Source organism: Myodes glareolus, chromosome 8 (assembly GCF_982192425.1).
Source record: "Myodes glareolus chromosome 8, mMyoGla1.1, whole genome shotgun sequence".
Classification (NCBI taxonomy): Eukaryota; Metazoa; Chordata; class Mammalia; order Rodentia; family Cricetidae; genus Myodes; species Myodes glareolus.
In genome coordinates this window covers 82,865,513-82,878,301 of record NC_142033.1, presented here as the reverse complement: position 1 = coordinate 82,878,301, position 12,789 = coordinate 82,865,513, and positions in this window count along the sequence as shown.

The window sequence follows — 12,789 nt, the reverse complement described above, 5'->3', positions numbered from 1 at the left end:
TCCAGGGAAACCAGCTCCTCTCTCATTGGACTTGTGGCCTGGTACACCATAGAATGGATCTCATGCCTGGTGCTATATGCCTAATCAAAAATGAATGTCTTGGTAGTCTACATAAAGGAAATTACTATTGATACTTATAGCTAGCTGATTTATGAATGTCTTTGTGTATACCCTTAAACAAAAGCTACTCTCACCCTTAAATAAGCTTGTATTTGCTATAACAGTGGTGAAAACAGAGACTTGTAGCTGACAATAAGAGACATTTAAGGGCCCTAAATTGACCATTTACTTTACCTTCTCTAAAGCTCAAAGAACATGTATGAATGTTCCTTGTGCCTCAGAGGGGGTAGGGAGAACCAGACTATATGAAATTACTGTTAAAACAAGAAGATAGGGAGAGAGGTGGAAAAATACTATAGACATAAAACAACTAATGTCACAAACATGTAGCATTTGTAGTTAATTAAGGTAGACGTGTATAAGGCAGGTTCTCTCAATATCATTCATGGACAGTGAGAAGACACACATTACGCAGTCTCTTAGGGCTGAATTATTGCCTAAATATGTACTCTGGGAGACAGGGAGCCACTGTCTTCAATTGTGTACACATTGGTATACCTATGAGATTCTCATGTTAGTAACAATCCTAAGGCCACACATACAGCCATGATAAAACCCAGAGGAAGAAAACCAAAGCAAGTAGATATGAATGTGGAAAATATATGAGATGAGTAGAGTAGACAGGGTATGGAAGGGGACAAGGAGGGGTTCAGTGAGAGCCACCTTAATATGTTATATATTATACATATGCATGAAATGTTCAAAGAACAAATTTTAATAATAAAAATAAAACAAAATTAAGTTATGCTCATGTTTTCATTCAATGAGTTAAACTTAATGTAATCAGTTTTCTGTAGCAATGTCCCTTAGCCATGCATCTGACAGGTTGTAATTTGCTGGTGTTAATTACTCTCTGTTCACCTTTCTCTCCATTTTAAGTGATGCTTTAAATTATATTATTGTACTAAAACATTATTTTTCAATTGGCCTATGTGCTGCATTTATCTTCTTTTAGTGTATATTAATTGTGCAAAGTAATAGTAACGGGTTTCATTATAACATCTTAATAAATTCATATAATATACATTGATCATACTCATCCCTCCTATAGCGTTTTTCAGCATATGAAATGAACAGAATTTAAAGCTAAGATGGAACTTAGAAATCTCACAAAATGCTTTGTAAATATGAAAGTATTAGGAAACCTGTGGAAACAAGACTGTTGCAATGGGTGGAGCCTAAAATACTTTAAGAATATTCTTTGTAAAGTATCTACTTACCCAATTTTTGGAAGAAAAAAGTCAAAAGTGTTATTTGGAAGTAATTTGGAAAATTATATTGAAAAATTTTATATATAAAATTATATACGCATATGTAATGATACACATATATGCACACAATTATATGATTGAATAAGATGGAAATTTTATGATAGTTTAATCAGAGACTTTCAAAGAAATATAACTGCATATTGGTTAGCTTAAGAGTCTATCTTCTTTGTGTTTTTATTCTTCCATGGAATGAAAGATACTGAAAAATCATTAATCTTTCCTATGCAGAGAAAAGGCATGCTTAAAGCAATGTCAACTCTATGATCTTTCAGTATTATCGGGAGAGTATTACTGTTACTGTTAAAGCTAGGTATTACTATGTAGGATTGCCTGTCTAAGTACTTGCTGTGTAATCCAGGCAGGCTTTGAGTTTATGGCCATCCTTCTGCATTAGCATCCCAAAACCTTCATCACTTCTATGGCTCTAAGCCCTTTCCTCCAGTTTCTCTTTCAGCTTTGGGTCAATAACACAGTGAAGAGGAAACTCTCAGCAGCATACCTGTTCTCAGAGGCTCCAGCCATGCCCCAAGCATATTGGTGGACAGGCCAGATTACTACTCCTTCATATTAGGACAGGAAAGGTCAAAAATTAAAGCACAAAAAAATTAGAATTTTGAAAAGATTAAAATGGTAATAAAGAGCTTGAATGCAAACACTCATCTATTCCAAGTGTCATACCTTGTCAGAATGTTTCTAGTCACAGTCTGTGCATATGAACAGCAGACTACTTATCATTCACAAGCTCTGTGTTCACAGTGTGTGATACATGGGACTCATTCTAGCTGGGGTCCACCCAGGTTCATAAGCACGTGGCATTCAGAGATCATCTTCCGCTGGTGTTTGTGGCTCCATTCACAGTTGGGTCAGCTAGAGGCCTGGATTCCTATATACTGCACCCACGACTGGTCACGTGAGAGGTTCTGCTTGAAATTAAAGCATCTGCAATTGTTTTCATTTCCTTTTGCAACCTTAATATTTTAAGGTATTAATATTTTAAGGTATTGAATGGTCTTCCACCATTTTCTCTATGACCCAATGAGATGTGATGAGCACAAGGCCACTGCAGATTTCTGAAACTGAATATGTTTAAAATTCATAATTAAGTTGGCAATTAAAATACATGAAGCATTTTTGTTTAAGCAGATTCAAGATATTAAAAAGAACCCTTGCTCACATATAGTCATCGGTATTTTTATTAAAATAGGGAACCTCTTAAATCATAGCTTAATTTGCAATTATGAATTCATTTATTTTTTTAATGTTGTTAAACATACTAGTTTCTCCTAAAGAGATGCTCACAATTAACTCTAAAATGATTTTGAAATGCTTCTTAATAAGTCCAAGTACAAGGTACTTTGACTACTGTATTTCTTTAAGCGACAGTAGTGCAGTCAGCTCTGCACAGGCAATCACACAGCTTTGAAAAGTCACGAAATACCATAAATTTAATGAACTTTTCATTTAAATTGCATAACTTAAAAAGTCCAGAATGTGCCTGGAGCAGAATTTGCTAGAACTCTCTCAATTTACATATTGCTCATTGAAGGAATTGGAATGTTGTCAAAGTAACTTTCAAGTCAGTTTGTGAGAGAGAAAACCCTGGAAGAAGGCACTCAAGACAAATATTTATGTCCTGTTTTGTTATGCCCAAGAGAATCAAGTATCACAGGCCACACAATTTTCCTTTAGAAACTGGATGTATCCATAGGAAAAATAGTACCTCTAAGTCTTTAACTGAGTATATCTACTGAAAAAAAAATGTGCCTTTAACTCTTGCACTATGGATACTGTTGTTTTCCAGTAGAGTGGGATTGGGTGTTGGAAACATTATACATTTTAGTTTACATGCTTAGTGCCACTGGAGCAAACAGTGAAAAGACTATAGGTATAGCAACTAGAGGATCCTCAACTGATCCCTGTTAATTTTCGAACTGTCTACCTGAACCAAGAAGAGCAATTTCAAGAAGAGAAACTGAATTGGCTGGAAGGGCCACACGAGAAAATGTGGCCTTGTAGAAGCCAAGCCAGAATATACATCAGGCAGAGAGAGTGAACAACTATATCAAATGATGCCTCCAAGGGTTGATTAATCTTGGGGAAGAGAAATAATCATTGGCCTATGAAGTTAAAAGCTGCTGCAATGGCAAAGGTATTCTGAGATAAATGGAAGACATGTTAATAGAAGCAGTGTGACTTGAGGCACCACAGATGACTCTGCTTGAAAAGTGTTTTATAATTATATACCATAAATAGTAAGACCCGAAAGCATCATTTAGTGCAAGGAAGGTCAACAGCTCTTAATTTAGTGGACTTTGGCTATGTAATCTCAGGTCTTATACTCCAATTTGTGTTGTGTTTGACCTCAAATAATTTATGCCCTAATATAGAATGCTATGTACTATTTGCATAAAGTAGAGAATATGAAAGCATTAAGGTGGTATAGGTAAAGTTTCATGGGAGTGTTTCAAGAGTGAAAACAGACTGCCCAAGAATATGTCCCAAAAAGTGACCCTTTAAGGTGATCCTTTAATGGTTGACAAATTTATACTATGTGGAGAAATAAAGAAATGTATTTTCAAATACAGACCACCTTACAGAAACATGTAGAGTTATTACAAATGTGCAGCGTATTCGCTTGGTTTTCCTCGGTGATCATAAGAGTGATTAGAAAGGTGAAGAAAAACATCACACTGGGCAGAAGGATTGTGCTATATTATGGATGTTTTTGTGCATATGAGAATTTAGAATTAAGAATAATCAGTTGAGGAAAACTTGAGTAAGTGCTATTGTCTAGATAATGGCCACAAAGAGGCTCATATGCTAAAGACTGGTCAGATGTGCACAATGGTGTAGGACATCTAACATTTAAGAGATGTTGCCTAGTAAAATGAACTAAGGTATTTGGCCACTTGTCCTAGGAGACCCTGAAAGCTCAGTCACTTCCTTTTCCTCTCTCTTCCACTTCCTGGCCATGAGGTGAAAGGTCTTACCACACCATCACCATGATATTGATATGGGAATTTTTAATATGATGGAAGCGTTCATACTTCCGTTGACCATGGTTCAATGACTTGGTCACTGGAATGAAAACTCAGAGTTCTCAACTGTGAACAACCTAAAACAGTGACTTTCATACCACTGGTATAGGGAAATGAAGCTTAAAGACAGATTCTCATGGAGTAGACAAGACAGAAATAAATTATATTCAGAATTACAGAAAAGTGGGAAATTAAAAGAAAATGCAAGAGATTCCAGAAAGGAGGTGATTTCAAGAGAAGAAAGAGCCACTGCACTTCCTTTTCCCAGGTCTTTTACTGAGCTATGGCAGAAATAAGACATCAGAGGTAATTGGTGGGAAAATTGTTGGCTTTCTAGGATATTATTGGATGAGCCATGAAGAACCAACACACATATAGCGTAAAACTCCAATCCAACCAGGGAAATGCCATGTTGTCTGCATGTTACCTGCACAGTTAGAGGTGGCTCAAGGACACCTCCCTTCACTCTCTGACTCTACTCTTACTAATTATTGAATTGAGTGTCTGTTAACGGTCAGTTATTTTTCGACCATTACTACCCTCCAAGCTCTCAGACACATTTCTTGTAATCTCACGCTATGTTTTCCCTGCAGTTTGCACCATGGGCCAGACTGCTTCATGGTTTACAGAGAGCTGGCTCCCGCCACAGCATGCTTCCACCACAAGGACAGCCATCCTATGTTCACTATCACATGTTCAAACCTCTGGAACAGTGAGCCAGAATGAATCTTCACTCTCGCTGAGCTGACACAGAAGTTTGCTACAGTGATGGAAAACTCACTACCAGAAGCCCCTCCCTCTGCTCTAAACTCTTTAGCCATTACTTGACAAATAGCAAAAATCCTGATAATCATGATAATGGCAAAATTTCCAAATTCTTAAAAAAAATTTCTATTACTTCCAATATGGATTGAAGTGACAATGGCTTTCCGGAAACAGTGTAAGAGGATCAATCAGGAAAAGATAATTGGGTCACAGAGACAAGAGAGGTTGATATCAGCAAAATGAATTAGCACTAAACACAGTAGGTAGCAGGAAGTAAGGATGAGTTTCAAAAGGATTTTAACCAGAGAGGGTTCTTTCCACAACAAAGTCCAGTAAAAACCCCTTTCTCTGGAGGTTCCTTTAGGAACTCACAATATATGAAGAGATCACAGGAGAATCTGGAAGAAACGCCAGGACATGGACTTTGGGACAAGAAAGATGAGAAACACAGAAAATGTTAGCTACATAAGGCATTTAGAAGACATGCTTACATTCATAGATGCTCATGCATACTTGCATGCATGCACACACATACACACACACACACACACACACACACGGACGGATGGTGGTTGAAACAGGAAGGAATGGACTTGGACAGCAACCTTGCAATCTCCTCTTTCATTCTCTTGATGAAGAAAAGTCTTCTCAGCAATAGTCCCTCTTCACTTTAGAGCAGTGTAATCAGCACAAATCTCTTTGGATAGAATGGCTTGTGTCTGGGGTGAAGACACAAGGAGCACTTCCCCATGATGCTGTGGGAGATCTTTCCGCTCCTTCAGCCAATCGCTGCTGAGTTACCAGCCCATTGGGGCGTGGTCTCTCTCTCTCTTTTAAAAAAAAAGCAGCGGCTATCCTCCACTCCCTCTTTGGCTTCCGGCTCCACTTCTGGCTTCTAGACTCCTTTCCTGACCGTGCGGAGGGGCTGTTGTCTGGGACGGTAATCTCTAAGTTTTTTCCACTTTGAATAAATAACCATTCTATTAATCATAATTCCAAACTGGTGTGGGATTGTCTGTGACTTACGCCTTCACCATCTGGACCCCAGCAGCTTGATGTTCTTCCCAGCATCTCAGTTGCCTTATAGTTGGAGAACCATCTCTGGTTTCAGACTGCCCTCGTTCTTCTTGGCTACCCCAAGACTCTTATCCTCAAAGAATTCTTTACCCAAACATTCTGATCTTCCAATTTCCTGCATATATAATCATTTTGATCTCACTCTAACTTAGAAAATTTATTGTAACTTTTTAAGATGAATTACTTTGTACCTTTCTCTCACCCTTCAGCACAATCTTATCTTAGTTGGCACTTCTATCCTGACAGTACAAATAGCTCCTAAGAAGAGAAGAATGCTGTCATCATCCACAGAACTGGGACAAAGTTCCTCATACAGTGAAAGAATGAAATGACATGAAAACTAAACCAATGCTTATTACCTCTGCGCTGTGTTTCATGCTCATAATGAGGATTCACATTAAGCTATCAAATACCAAGCTGTTAGTAACAATAGATTGCAGATGACAAACTGAGGACTATTCTACAACTAATCTAAAACCACTGGATAAGAAAATAATGGAGTTTCTGTTACCAGATTCCTCTGTGATTTTTTTTCCAGGTTTGTAAAGCTCAGCACATTTATTTGCCAGTTTTTCTGTCATGTCTCAGGTTGATGTGGTATCTGTGGTACAACAGACAGAAAGTGATAGGAGACCAGCAAACCTGATAACTCAGCAGATTCATCCAATTAACCATTTAATTTTCACCCATATTACTTGTCCTCTGTATCTGTCAGATTTTTATTGTTATAAGAAAATATCTAAGAGTATGTACCATATTTTTTAAAATGTTTCTTTAGTTCACAGTCTGCGAGACTGAAATCCAATTTCCAGTTGGCTCATTTTTAGTAGCTTCTGGTGAAGACATCACGGCTATGGCCTTGTGATGGGCACAAGTGTGTAAGGCTAGGAAGACAGGAAAGGCACAGTGTGTAAGGCTAGGAAGACAGGGAAGGCACAAGTGTGTAAGACCAGGAAGACAGGGAAGGCACAAGTGTGTCAGACCAGGAAGACAGGGAAGGCACAAGTGTGTAAGGCTAGGAAGACAGGGAAGGCACAAGTGTGTAAGACCAGGAAGACAGGGAAGGCACAAGTGTGTAAGACTAGGAAGGAAAGGGAGGCACAGAAGCCAGGGTGGGTTTTCTCTTTTATAAAAATCTAACTGTCATAACAATCTCAGTGCAGAGCAGAATGGGGTTCTTCTCAGGACAGAGGTCTAGTAATCACCACCTACTCTGCCCCACCATTTAAAGATTCCTCCACTTCTCACACATGCTCAACCAAAGAAGGCATCAACCTCACCTGTTGTCAATTTTTAGATACTGAAGGATGTTACAAACAAGGTAGATAAATAAAAAGGGTCTTTACCTAAATATGGGAATGATGAGAGGAACACGGGAGGGATGCTTGACACACCAGTTCACAATCACTTATACAACTGAAGTATAACTTTATGTGAGCGGACAATGAATTATCTCATGTTCTTGGTATGGGGTGAAAACAGACATCAATGTCTGTATAAACTGGTATCCCAAGCAGGCTTTCTCTCTTAGATTTGATGCTGGCCTCTCTTATACTTAGCACTTCTTCGTTGATAATATATGTACCTTACTATGAAGGAGCCATCTTTAGGGGCCAGTGAAGATATTTTTATATCTGAGCCAAAATAGATTATACTCATTTTGAAGGCAATGCAATCATAAGACAATGTAGATAAATTCATATATGGAGGCCTGTAATGTATATGTGAGAGTGGATACTTTGTATATGTATGTGTGTGTGTTTAGCAGTAGTAGTAGTAACTGCAGTAGTGATAGGGTGGTGGTGAATAGACAGCAGTATGCAATGACCACCAAATTCATAAAACAACTTTCATGTTCTTTACATTCTATTATGCAGCATAAACAATCAAATGCATTTTAACATTTAGGAAAGTGCTAGGACAAACCTAGAGTATTGGACTTTATTCGGTAGTGTAAACAGACAGACCCATTTACAGTTTTCCACCAAGGAAGTGACAGGACAAATATTAGATCCCAAATTCATTTGTCTGGTCAACACTGTCTCCATTCAATTCTGTAACTCCTGTTAGGGAGATCTCAGTGACATGTGACTGTAACTCGTAGCTTTAGGCTCTGTGTGATATTCCTGGAGTTAATTGTATTCTTGCTAAGAATGAGGTAAACCTAGCAGAACCTGACCTGAGAGCCTGCATGATCCTAGTTCCCTACCATTGTCTTTTCCATACAATTAGTCACAAATGATAGTGCAGCAATGGAGTGTTTAGTATTCTTTGTGCCTGGAACAAGGTTCCTGCAAATTCAGAGGGAATGAGGAAATCTCAACTATGAAGAAGGCAGATATCAGCATCACCTTTTTTCCTGAAGAGTCTGCTTCAAATCTCCTTGATTTTGGAGGTTCTCAAACACAATGTCAGAAAAGAAAATCAATGCATATTTTCATTATTGAAATTCATTTAAAATCAATGGAATTGATATATTTTTTTCTGTATTACTGATTACATATGACTTTGAATGACTTCAAGACACACTACTGTGTCATGATCTAGGCAATATTACTCTGTGACTCTCTTGTACCTGTATCATATATCTGGAGAATAATGCATTTTTCATTTTTAAAGAAAGATAAAAATTAACACACACACACACACACACACACACACACACACACACACTGGAGACACATTGTTCTTATCCAGATCTGTCACTACTAGGATAACAAGACACCTTTAAAAATAAGTCAGCATTCACTTTTGAGACTGATTACTGTAGGGCTAGAGATCGGCCCTACAGAAAACAAGACAGCACATTCTTGGGGACAAAAACCAGGCCTGAATGGAAGAATATGATGTTTCCAATTTGCAAACAAACTCCCATATCAGTAACTCTAAAAAAAAAAAAGAAGGAACACTTCTGCCAAAAGGAAAGCAAAATACATCATAGAATGTGAACCTGAGGCTATCAGCTGGTCATTTGGGGATTCTCCTGCATGTGGAAAAGCAGATACGGAGAAACACTTCTAAGATAATGGGTAATCAACTCAGGTTGCTTTGGGGAGTCCCCAACAAGAACAGTCCAGACAGGTCCAGGAATTTTTGTTGGGGACAGCAAGAGATGGGAAACAGCAACATTTATGACCAGTATAAACATATGACTGAGAACCTCTTCCTCACTTTTCAGAAAAGAAAAAAAAAAAACTTGAAGCATTGTGTTATAAAACACCAATCAAAGCCACACAGGCTACAGGCAGACTTGGGCAGTGTAAGCTGGATCTTTCGCTTGGTTAGTGCGTTGATTCACCCAGATTAGTCTCATTGACATAAATTAGACTTCCCTTGATTGCTCTGGTGGTCACTGAAACACAGCCTGATGTGCCTCAGCCCACTGCCCTCAAGTTCTAACTGGATCCAGCAAATGTGCTTTTCTGACCCATGTGTTCACAAGACAACACGCAGCTTGAGAGCTTCTGTGTTTTATTGATAGGCTAGGGGTTGAGGAGAGCTCCTCCAACATTTCTCAATTTGAATATATATATATATATATATATATGTATACACACACACACACACACACACACACACACACACACACACACACACACATATATATATCCCCTCTGCTCTTCTCACTACCTCAGAATCAATGTCCAGAATGAAGAAGCCCCAGCAAAGTTCTTCCGGAAGTCAAGTCAGGATGCCCTCTGATATGACCCGCTTTTGCCCTACAGTGAGTTCCTCTCTACTACACTCGTCTCTCTCTGGACCCGACCCAGCCTGGAATTCTATGTGCATATAATTGATGACAGAGCCCAGGCCTCACTGTTCTGTATGCCCCTCATTTCAATACAGAGCATAGGTTGCCAGCACGTTATTGGCACTCAGTAATATATGTTGTGGGCTACAAGATTTCATCCTACTGCCCTGAATAAGAAAAAAACGAGCTGTTTGGGAGAAATTCCTAATGCTCTGCATGGCCCCATGAGCCCTGTCCACCACATCTCCTATTAGTGATCTGCTCTTGCAGGTTTTCAGTCCCTCTGACTTTGCCCTTTCGAGAACTTACTTGCAGGAGAGCCCAAGCCTGTTGCTACCACTCAGGTTGCCATGGTAATAGGAAGGTTTAGTTCTCAGGGTCTCATGTGGAGGCAGCTTAGAGGGAAAACTTTGCCTGATGCTAACTCATAGCATCACACTCAATGAGTCTCATCACCTTCTGAACTTTAGCTTCTTGTACAGAGGGATAAAGCAAAGGCACAGAATAACAGAAAAGATACAGCATTGCCTTGGCCTTCCCAAACAGACACAGAGCCATCTCCTCACTACTTGGGACACAGCTAACAAGGAAATAGGTTCTGTGGAGACTGAATTGGTTTCACTGAGCTTGTGAGTCAAGACACCATTCCATCAAGACATTTGCTATTTGAGGATGTATCCTTATTAGTAAAATATAGCCAAAATAATACTTAACCTGAGATCTACAGGACTAGTATTAGGATAAAATACACTGCAAATAAAAGTTTAAAGCCATATCTTACATGACATAAGTACTAATGAATATCAGTGGGTTTTTTTTTGTTGAAACTTGAAAATTATATGTATTCCAGAAACATAAGCAAGCCTGAAAGCCCACACTCAAATCCCTTGTCCATGACCCTCTTCCAGTATCTCCATCATCTTCCTACAGCGAGTCCACTTGTGAGGAGACAGGTCTTATTCTGATGGGACTTGACAATTGTCATCATTCCAGATTCTCAGCTCAGCAACAGTCTCTTTTACATCACAAAGGACTATGTGCTCTGCTGCAATGCATCTACCTTCTTGTTGTTCCTCCTTCAGACTGCATTATTCCTCTTCAGAACAGGATACAGTGACTAATTAAAATTCTGTTCAGTTATCAAACACCTGAGTGAATCTGCTCTTGGGCATCTCTCTGGATCATTGCTATATTTCAGGTCAGAACTATAGTTGCTCCAGAAAATTAACCCTCCAATACCACATGTGAACATCCTTCTCTCTACTGTGCTGCTTTCTCTGTGACATGATTCTCAACCACCAAATCCCTTGTGTGCTGAAGAACATCGATTAAACATAGAACGGTAGGAGGTACATCCATAAAGACTAAGTGAATGTACTAAAAATTAGGTTCACTCTCTCTAACTTAATTCTACTCAAGTAGGGTAGAACTGTGTCTTCTGTTTCAGGAGAATGCAGAGATAATCTTCCCAGGGCTATCTGTGGGCCCCACAGTTGTTATAGAGTTGGACCATTTCCTTTTTAAGTTCTTTACCTTGGCAGAGCAAAAATGTTCAAGGATACTTCATGGTCTAAGATGCCTGTAGATGTTCCAGACATGAATACATTTTGGGTATGGAAGACATGATTACCACTAAGTTCTTCCTATTTCACCACAGTTGCAACCAACAAGATTGTTGATTATGGTCACATATAAAAACAAGTGAATCTGGGGAAATCTCACCTTTTATAGAGCAGAATAAAAGGTGTAGCTGTGGAAGAATGGATAACAAATACAGGATGCCAGCCTGTCAACGACTCATGATCTGTTGCTACATTTGCAATGTCTCTTGCATATTTCTTTGCATTTGTTTTGGTCTCAAAACTGTGAGACCCTTGAGGACAGATATCATCTATTTAGCTTTAGTGTCAGTATAATCTAGTTTAGCGCCTTGGTAACTAGGAGACATTACATTTGCTGAAGTAGTGATTAAAAGAATGAATAAATAATTTAATCAACAAACAAACAGATGTTTGAAATTAGGAGGTACAGTTTGTAAATCCACTTCAGTAGTCTCTTTCTATTTGAGTATTTTTCAATTATTAAATCTAATATGTATTACCATTTAAAGTTTAACAAATTGCTTAACAGGAGATCTGAGATTATTCTGACATTTCAAATTAGAAAGTTTTTTTTCCCTGGCAAACATTAGAGAGCTATAAATTTTCATTAGTTGAGTTTGCCTATTCCCTAATGCAATAGGGCTTATTTTTCTTTCCAAAGGTTAATTGTGTTTTTCAAATGTCTACTCTTTCCTTAAATCACATTGGGTATAATATTTAAACACAGTGACCTCATTTCTTTTTCATATTTTGTTAGCATTTATTCCAATTTTATTATTAAAGTGATTTGAGCATAATATTCTGAAGAGCTAACTCAGTGGCTTTCAAACAATGCTGATTTAAATTTATATTGCAATTCTGAAGATTTTTCAAAGGTATCTATATTATGGCTTCTCTAACATAAATAGGTATGTCTAAATGAAACACACAAATACAAATAAAATAGAATGGAAACACAGAGATTTCTCTGAGTCTTTTAGGTTTAGAAAATAGAAGTTTAGTGTGCTGAATTTTAAATATGTTTTGATTTGAAATTAATAGCTGATTTGGATCTCAGGGTTTTGTCGTTTATGCCTACTTAATTAGAGATGCACTTGGAAATGTAACACACTCCATGCATCATTAAGCACTTTAAATAATTAATAGTTGATTATTTTCCCTTTTAA